An 8995-nucleotide genomic window follows, 5' to 3' on the forward strand; every position below is an offset into this window, starting at 1 on the left:
CCACAGCCTCAAAGCAGGCAGCATGGAGCACCTGTGGCACAGGCGGCACACACTAGCTGTGTTGTGTGCTCTCTCATGTCATCCTGAAGGCAGTGTATGCAGATTGTTACTTCAATTTATGGATGATGAGGCCGTCTACAACTCCCCCAGTAGAACTTTTTCTTAGATCCTGTGTCCCATGTCTATGGGCCTCTCTCAGAATCTCCCAAAAGAGTGAAAGCTACCATTTGCTGAAGATCTGTTTTAAGTCCCAGGCACTTTAGTAGCAGCCTTAAATAGATTGCCTAACTTGATTTACTCCTCACCAGGTACTGCTAGTGAGCATTTACCCCATTTGCTTAAGAGAAAATTGTGGCTCAGAGAGTTTGAGTTGTCCAGTCACCTGGCTGTAAAAGGCAGAGAAGATATTTAAACCTAGTTTTATACTGATTGAAAGTAAAACATCACCTTTCCGAAGCTATTTGTCATGACCTTGCTTTCTTATCTAAAAATGAATACACATGTTCTGATCAGATTCAGTGTATAATGAGGGCCTCGAATAGAACATTTGAGCTTGTGATCATCCCAGATGAACTGGGAGACATATTTAATGAACCCATATTTCACACTGAGCTCTTATTCCATCTGTCTATGCTTCCGCCTGGGAGATATCAACTAGCTGTAGGAAGAAGTCACACGGTGAAGTAAGTCATCTCGATCGGGCTGCTCTGACTGTTGTATTGCATTTTGTTTTCCTATGAGGTGTGAACAATAGAAAGCTGCAAATTAGGAAGTGCTTTGATGATTTTCCTGCTCTCCACATCACTGTTTTATGTGGAATTTTAGCATCTGTAATTACTAATTTGTCAAACACTCTTTCCTGTTCTTTTTCTTGCTTGAGCAAGGTAAGAGGCATAATTTTGCTATTTGCCTCACCTGGCAGATTCAAAGCCTACCTTTGTCTGCGTGCTTGCCAGTGGGGCACCATGTGATTGCCTTTAACTTTTTTCTCCGCTTTAAAAATAGGCTTTGCAAATGAAGGTAATTAACCCAAATGGAACCTCTGACGGGTGAGGTTTCTGGCTGGAAAGGTTTTCTAATTCCTCTGATATCATGCACCAGGTGGACACCCATCTGCTCCTGGAGTGAGTGCTGAGTGGAAGGTGCAGGAGGAGAGCCCACGGGGCCCCCAGGGGAAGAGGAGGGGACAAGTCCAGGGATGCTGGGACCTCCCAACCCCACTCAGTTATCTTTTGGATTACACATGAGGCAGGTGGCCCAGGCCCCAAGGGGTTGCAATTTGGGTGGGTGGTCTATGCACCACGATTGCTTTCCGTGGACTGACTCCTGGCTTCTTACTGTCACAGGTGGGGACCTGAGCCCACTCACTTCCTGTTTTCAGCCTGACCCAGGCTGTGTTTCCTCCTTCTCCTTGTGGCCTGAAGAAGGGGAAGCTCAGAAAGAGGAACAGTGATTCCCCACAGGAAATAGGAGCTGCGTTGAGTCTGGGGGCTTAGGTGGTTGGCTCAGCACTTCTCATGGGGCAGGGTGTGGACATTTTGAGGGCATATTTTGGATATCAAATGTTTGGGAATGTGGGAGCAGAAGAAAGGGTGTAAGAGAAGAGAGGAAAACCATCAGACCAATAGGATCTGGCAGAAGAAATCATAGCATTGAATTAGGGGACCTGTACCCCAGACCCAGTGAATGTGACAGAATAGGTGACAGCTGTCCCCATACACTGGTCCATCATGGTGCCTTCAGATCAGATGAGAGGTTTTTATTTTAATTTTATACCAAGATACTAACTTCAGATTTGTTACTCTTCCAATGCATGAAATACTCAGATTCTCTAAGTCATTTTTGCTGCTTGTTCATTTCTGGGCACCTTTTAGCATGGGTAGGGAGAAAGGTCATGGACACATCAGAGCCCACATGTACTTACTGTTACTAAACCAGTGATACAAACCTAGGTGGGCACGGGCAAACTGTGTGGTCAAGTCCCCTCCTACTTAAGTGTAGGAGAAAACACCTGCCTTGTCTTCTAAGCATGTTGTGAGGATTAAACTGGTTAATTGATTTTCATTGACTTTTTTACGCAGATATTTATGAAAGGCTTACTCCGTGTTCACCCTCCTCCAGCCTTTGGGGGTTCTCAGGAAACAAGATGGATGGTGACCCAGATGCCAGGGCACTTTTATTCCACAGTGCATCAGTGGTTTTCAGCCTTAAAAAAAAATTTTTTTTTTAAATTGGGTGACACTTTGTTCATTTATAATCTTATTTGGAAACCTAATATGTAAAACAAATAAGGAGGAAATAAGAGCTGGACTAATGTTCTTCTTGCTTATTGCAGTCCCAACTTCCCAGGTGAACTTGGGAGCACTTTTTGAGAACTACCTCAAGACACTTCTTCACACATGCAAGGGTGCAGATCGTGAATTCCATGGCTCCCAAATTTGCAAATTCTCTGTGTCACAGATGCTGTTGGTACCTGCCCAGACCCCCTCTGTGGGCTGGAGCCCTTGCACCATCCCCGCTGCTGGGAGCGTTGACCACCAGCAGCTCACAGCCTACTGCTTATCCAGAGCTTTGTCCCTGGCTTTCTGAATCTCCTTGCCATGGAAGCTAAGGGCTCCTCCTTCCCTTGCCTCTAGGAAGAGAACTCTGTGGTGCCCTCATGCTTCAGAGCTTTCCGTGGAGCTGGCTGCAGTCAACTGCACTGAGCCCTCATCCATGCTCAGCTTCTTTTCCCTGCCTCCTTCTCTCCATGCCTGTGAAAGAGAACCCTCTCTCTACCAACCTTTTATGCAAGAATCCCTCTCTCTTGCTTCCAGGGAACCCACCTAAGACAATGGTACTTATCATTTGTTCCATATGATTCACATATGGTACAGATACACAGGAGCACAGGCTGATGGCAAACTGAAGGAAATGGGCGAATGGACAACATGTGACACAGTTCCAGGATGCCATTTCAATCAATACTCACTGTTACATCCCAATGCCAAGGTGCCCCATGATATGTTAATGCTCTTTAAACTATACAGTACCAGCAAATGCTGATACTTTTTGTGTGTGTATGTGTGACCAGGAGAGTGAGGATCAAGAATAGAGGACCTGCCTTTGGGGCACTGATTGCACTTCCCCACCTTTCAGCAAAGTTCAGATAACTTGGAGGGCAGTTGTACTAATTTCAGAACACGTGCTTACCTGAACCTTGTCTGGATTTGTAGTGACTTGGAGACAGCATCATTTTGTCCTGGCAACAAGGACAGAATAGGACTCTTTGGGACCGAACAGGGTGAGTTGCAAAGCATTAGGAAAATGTGCCATTTCTGTTAAAAAAAAATCTACTCTAATACTTGAAAATTTGTTGGTTAACACTTGTATTTCAGTTTCATGGGCAAGGCAGAAACTCAGGAAAAGAAAATAATTTCATCTTTCATAGAATATTTTAAAATAATTTGAATGGAGTTTGCCTGTGGGTCGGCTTCTGTTCTGAACTCAGTGTTATTCATGTTGCAGCAGAAAATGTTGGTGGTGACGTGTGTCACTTGTACTTTCTCAACTCCTGAGGTTGAGGAAGATCATGTGCATAGGCAAGAGTGGTTTTGAGCACAGCATTTAGCTGAAGCTGGAATCCCTCTTGATCTCATTTTTCTGAGCTATCTTGGAGGGAAAGTGTATGTGTATGTGACTGTGTGTACAGGCGTGGGTATGGGTCTGTGAATGTGTGAAGTATGTGTGTACGTCTATGAGTATGTGTCTGGGTGAGAGGGTGTATGTATGTGTAAAGAGCAGGAGCCACCAAAATGCAGGAGAGACTGTGGAGTCTCAGGGGTTTCTCTGAGAGTGTGGAGCAAACCACCAGGGCTGCTCTTTTGGATGAGAAGTAAGCATCCTGGGTATAAGCATTGTGTACATGTGTGTGGAAGATTTGTGGAGGATTTTGCATATAAGCTAGCAAATTACAGAGCTGGGATTCAAGGTGAAGTCTGCTTTTCAAGTGCCATGGTCTTGGAAAGAGTGTCACCTCTGAGTCAGTTTTCATCCCAATATGGTTAGTCATGTATTTTCCTGTTATATCATGTTGAAGAAAAGTTATGCAAAATTATATATATATTTATGTGCATCCTCATTGGTTAGGATCCTAGTCATAAAACACGTGCAACAGAATTTTTTCAAAAGGGATGAGAGAACAGTTTAACAGAGAGTATTTTTAAATGCAGGGTCATGATAAAAGGAAACTTTTAACAAAGGCTGCCAAGGCACCCGGAGGCTAGTAGCAGAGGCTTTACCTCTAGGCCAGAAGGGCAAAGGAAGAGATAATCACCTGAGATTTAGTGAGAGCCACAGCCAGAGGAGAGCTGCCTGATGGCCATTTTGGCCTTCAGCAGAAGCACGTAGCCCAACCTAAGCCTGGTGGGAAGGGGCTCTGTTCGCTGCTTCCTCCCTCCCTTCAATTTCCTGCCAATGCTCCAAGGCAAGGAAGAAGCCCAAGGCAAGGAACCCCTCATCTTGCAGGCACATGGCAGGGTAGGGAAAGTAGAAAGGGAAGAGAAGATCTAGAAGGGCTGCAGATACAAAATTGGCCAGCCACAGCCCCTTCTGGAAGAATGCAAGTCAGTAACTCCAACAGAGTGAGATAAACACTAGAGCTGGCTTTGGTGTAGATGACTCATACATAGTCTAGATAATGATTGTCTTGTGACAGAGATCAAATTACAGCTCAAAAACAATCTAGAAGTTGGAATTCTTGCACAGAATGTGGCTTTTATGCTTTCATGCAATAGTAGTAGCCTCTGCACCAAAAACCTGATATTGATATGCAGTACCTTTCTACTTTCTTATCTCTTCTCATAGGATCCTGGTAGGGAGATGCAGACACCCATCTTAGATATTCAGCAACTTGGTTTCCTTGTCCGTATAAACTATCTTGCTATAGCATTAAGAGATGTCCACAGTAACACAGCAGTTAGAGGGAGGAGCATCTGTCCCACTCCACCTCCACCCCAGTGCCATGTCCACTCACAGTGTCCTGTGACCTCAGAGGGGACAAAACAACTGGCAACAATGAGACACATAACCCGTGGAACAATATAGAACCTGACATCAGCTACTTAAGTTGTCAAACCTGTTGCAGCTCTATGTGTTTGGCCACAGAGTAAACATCATGTGTGTGTATGTGTGTGATTTTAAACTCTGAAAACAAAGATAAACTATATGGGTGGTGTAAATCACTCCTGCGTTAGGTTATCCCTCTTCTCTGCCAGTTAGTCTCGTTATGGTGGGAGTAGATGCGGAGGGAGTTGCATATTGCAGCCTAAGATGAGGGCGGCAGGGCTCCTGTCACTAGGTGGCCCCTTCTGAAAAGATTTGTTGACTTTTATAACTGTGAGCCACTAGGAGGGGAAAACATCGTATAAAGACGGCAAGACTCCATCATTCTGACTTAATTGTTCTAAGAACTGGACAGGGAAGCATTTCACTGAGATAGAAAGGAAGTGGTTAATCCACCCTCCCTGCGAATCAGTTCTTAAAGATAAAGGGAAAGAAAGTGAGGCGGTTTTAATGGACAATGAGTCCAGTCAGCCTGACTGTGCTTTGCATCTGTGCACTGCAGAAGGGCGCTCGGCCTTCATGAGAGGAAGGAGGGGGAGAGTGGGCAACGACACCACACATTGTTAAAGGAGCAAGTGTGCACATGCTCGGGCACGGGGGTGGGGGTGACGGCGGACCCGGCACAGACGGTGAGGCTGCCCAGCTTCCTGCCTGGCGCCGGCGCTGGGTGTGGGGGGCACTGGGGCCCCTCCCTGTCGGGGCCCTCCCTGTCACCCCACGTGGCCGGAATGAGGTACTCCGTGTCCCTGAGGAAAAGGGTTCAAGAACCCGCCTGTGGCTTATCTTCTGAGGTTCCTGACCAAGTAATCAGAGTCAGCATGTTAATAGTTTCAGTGCTGCTGATGGTAAAACTGGATGGGAGAATGCTGTCTGGATTAAATACCAAACCAGATTCCTTCTCTTTTCTGCTCAGAACTAAGTTAACCCATTAAGCTGCCGAGAGTTGGAATAGCCTATGGAGATGTGGCGGAGGGAGGCCCTGCCTCTGGGTCCGGGCAGGAGAGCAGGAGAGCAGGCCTGGGGAGGGGAAGCAAGGCACGTGGGGGTCTGCCCACCGTCCTCCGTGCTCAACCGCCCCCCTCTGAAATAGAGGCACGGACACCTTCCTTTCCCTGTTTTTTTCCTTTTGAAGCAGCACACACACCACTCTACGAGGTGGGCCAGATTGTAGTGTGTATGTACCTAGGGTAAGTCACTTAACTTTCTGGTTCTCTCATCTGTAAACAAGAAATGGTAACATTCCTTAGGCCTTCTGAAGATGCTTTGAGATAATCCACTGAAAACACTTAGAAACTGTGTGTCTAGCAAACAGTAGATTCTCAGCAAATGCTGACAAACTCATTGTTTCTCCAGCTGATAACCGCTTTGGGTTTCCCCAAGGTCCTGTGATCCCTGACTTGGAAAGAGGGAGGCAGTGTGTACAGGCAGCTAACTGGGAAGTGGGGAAAGAACTTGTCAGTAGAATCCTCTCCTTTCCAGGAATGCCTGAAGATGCTGAGGTCAGTGGCAACAGCTGATTAGGAGATCACCCTGTTAGCATCGAGGATCTAATGATATGGGACTCTGGCTTCAATGTATGCTGTCGATTGTGCCACACAGAGTGGTACTCAGGCCTACAGATCTGTAGTGGGTGACAGGTAAGAAAGAAATTACTCATCCAATGTGAAGAGAAGTATACATAATGAATAGGAGTGAAAGGGGAGCAGATAGCTACAGAAGGTTAGCATTAGCACCAAAACTATTGACTTGCAGAGAAAATTCATGTTGACCTGAACTGAGGAAGCTATAGAAATGACTTTACTTCCCCCAGTAGAACTGGGAACTTGAGCAAAGGGAAACTGGAAAGAGCAGGTAGAGTTTGAGATGGAAAGGGTTATGGTCAGAGATCAGGCAGAGAAATCACTGCTATCATTTTCACCATCAATAGCAAATATTTACTAAATCTCTAGACAATGTTTATCACATAAGCAATACAGCTCTGGAAATTGAAAGTAGATTATTTACATGGAATAACTCTACTTGGACAGTCAGCTTACTATCATTTTCCAGGTTATAGCAAAAGAATTTATTTCTAAGTTATTGATGAAGAGGATATGCATGATGCATCCACACTGAGGAGATGTGCATAGAAGGAATAGGGTAAAGGTTACAAGGTTAAGGTCTTAGGCCCTGACATGAAATTCTCCTTCATTTTGTCTGGAAAAGATAGTGCAATGTATTCACCAAACCGTATTGTTAAAAAACGAAACTCAACCAAGTAAGTCTGAAGATCTAGTTGACTTTATTAAATGATTCATGAATTGGTCAGCATTTCCTCCAGCAAGTGGAGATGCTCCATTGAACTGCAAAAAAGGCAAAGGTTTTTAAAAGGTAGAGAGAGAGCAGAGAAAAGGAAATTATTAGCAGAGAATACGTTGTTCTGGGTAAGATCACTCTCCTCAGGGGAACAAAAGGAGTTATCAGTAAATTTGCTAGTGCTAACCAGAAATTCCCTGTTGACTGATGAAAGGTTACACTGGGGAGGGGGGGAGAGTTTGCTGAGACTGCAGTTAGGTTGGGTATTAAGTCTTGCTTTGCTGACAGAGGGCCGTCAGAATGAGTGACTCCATCTTTGGGCCTGTGGTTCTCTTTGTGATAGTATGCATTCAATTCCTGAGCACACAGGAAGAGCACATTTCCCAGTGCCCCTGCATCTAGGCGGGGGACCATATGACTAGTTCTCCCCAACAGAATACTAGTAGAAGTGACCCAAGCCACTAACATTTCTGGTTTTCTGCTCTCTTCCTCTCCTTTCCAGGAGGCAAAGCCATAGATGGAAGGAGCCTGGAGTCTCTGAGGCCAAACCTCGGAGAAGTCCACCAGGGAGAGCCACCCAACCAGCATCAGAATGTGAAGTGGACTAGAAATAAAACAGTTGTCTTAAGTCACTGAAATTTCAGGGTTGTTTTTGTTGCAGAGGCTCGCATTAATGACCTGGACTAGGACAGCCTCAGAATGCAAAATGACCCATGTAGAAATCCTATTATTAGAGTAGCCATGGCATTTCACAGCAATGATGATTTCTTTTGTCTTAAGATTTTGGGAGGTTCCTGTTAAAGTGCAAATACAGATGTATAATATATTAAATTATCAAAATTCATGATGACATTTGCTGAAGTCAGAGAGAGATGGAAATGAATAGATTCATTCATTCATTCAGTATTGAATATGCACCTATTATGTGCTAAGTGATGGGCTAGATGCTAAAAGTGCTGCCAGTTTTCTGATTGGTAGTTTGTGAAGGGCTTGTCTAGTGAGGTAGAGATTTTTTAGATCTAAATGGAAAATTTCAATTTCTGGTGTTGACCTGGTTCTTTAACTCCTCCCTGGTTTTTATTCTTCAGTTACACCCAGGAAGGACAAGGAAAGAAGTCCAAAATAGGAGCATGTGGACTTCACTGTTGTGGCTTATGTGGAGACAGTTCTTTGGTTGAGGGGCCCTGGGCTGGGAGGGTGAGAATAAGGGATGTTGATGCACTGAGCTGCGTGGGCAGGAGAGGACCCTTACTCATTTATGTTAAGATAGGTAAGATAGCAACAAGGAGGACTTGGAGCCTGGGATTCCTTGGATTTGGGATCTGTTAGCAGGTCTTGATGTCTAACAATGATCATTGTATATTCAAACAAATAAAAACAGTGATTTCTCCCACCTATAGACAGATGTCCTTTGGAATTCTTTCAACTATCTTAGTATGATGGAGATTCTGAATATTGGGGTAAGTGATGGAAACAGAATTTTAAAATATGATATGAACAAATTCCATATTTATAGAAAGAGAAAATCACCTTGATGTACACATTTGTTTCACTTTTTATGGATGAAATCACTTGAGTGGCTTCCTCTTAACTACTA

At 44.7% G+C, this 8995-nt stretch overlaps 2 long non-coding RNA genes across 2 annotated transcripts; one reads left to right on the forward strand and one right to left on the reverse strand.

Annotated features, from left to right (window-relative positions):
* Positions 1 to 555: 555 nt before the first annotated feature.
* On the reverse strand, positions 556 to 5001 carry LOC140848901 (uncharacterized). The gene is made up of 3 exons (XR_012130190.1): positions 4818 to 5001; positions 3193 to 3266; positions 556 to 734 (listed from the first exon to the last, which is right to left on the reverse strand). It is a non-coding gene; the product is annotated as an uncharacterized lncRNA (long non-coding RNA).
* A 918-nt stretch (positions 5002 to 5919) lies between these two features.
* On the forward strand, positions 5920 to 8783 carry LOC108400490 (uncharacterized). Its single transcript, XR_001853899.3, has 3 exons — positions 5920 to 6290; positions 6583 to 6740; positions 7901 to 8783. It is a non-coding gene; the product is annotated as an uncharacterized lncRNA (long non-coding RNA).
* The last annotated feature ends 212 nt before the right edge of the window (positions 8784 to 8995 follow it).

The sequence above is a fragment of the Manis javanica genome, chromosome 1 (genome assembly GCF_040802235.1).
Source record: "Manis javanica isolate MJ-LG chromosome 1, MJ_LKY, whole genome shotgun sequence".
Taxonomy (NCBI): Eukaryota; Metazoa; Chordata; class Mammalia; order Pholidota; family Manidae; genus Manis; species Manis javanica.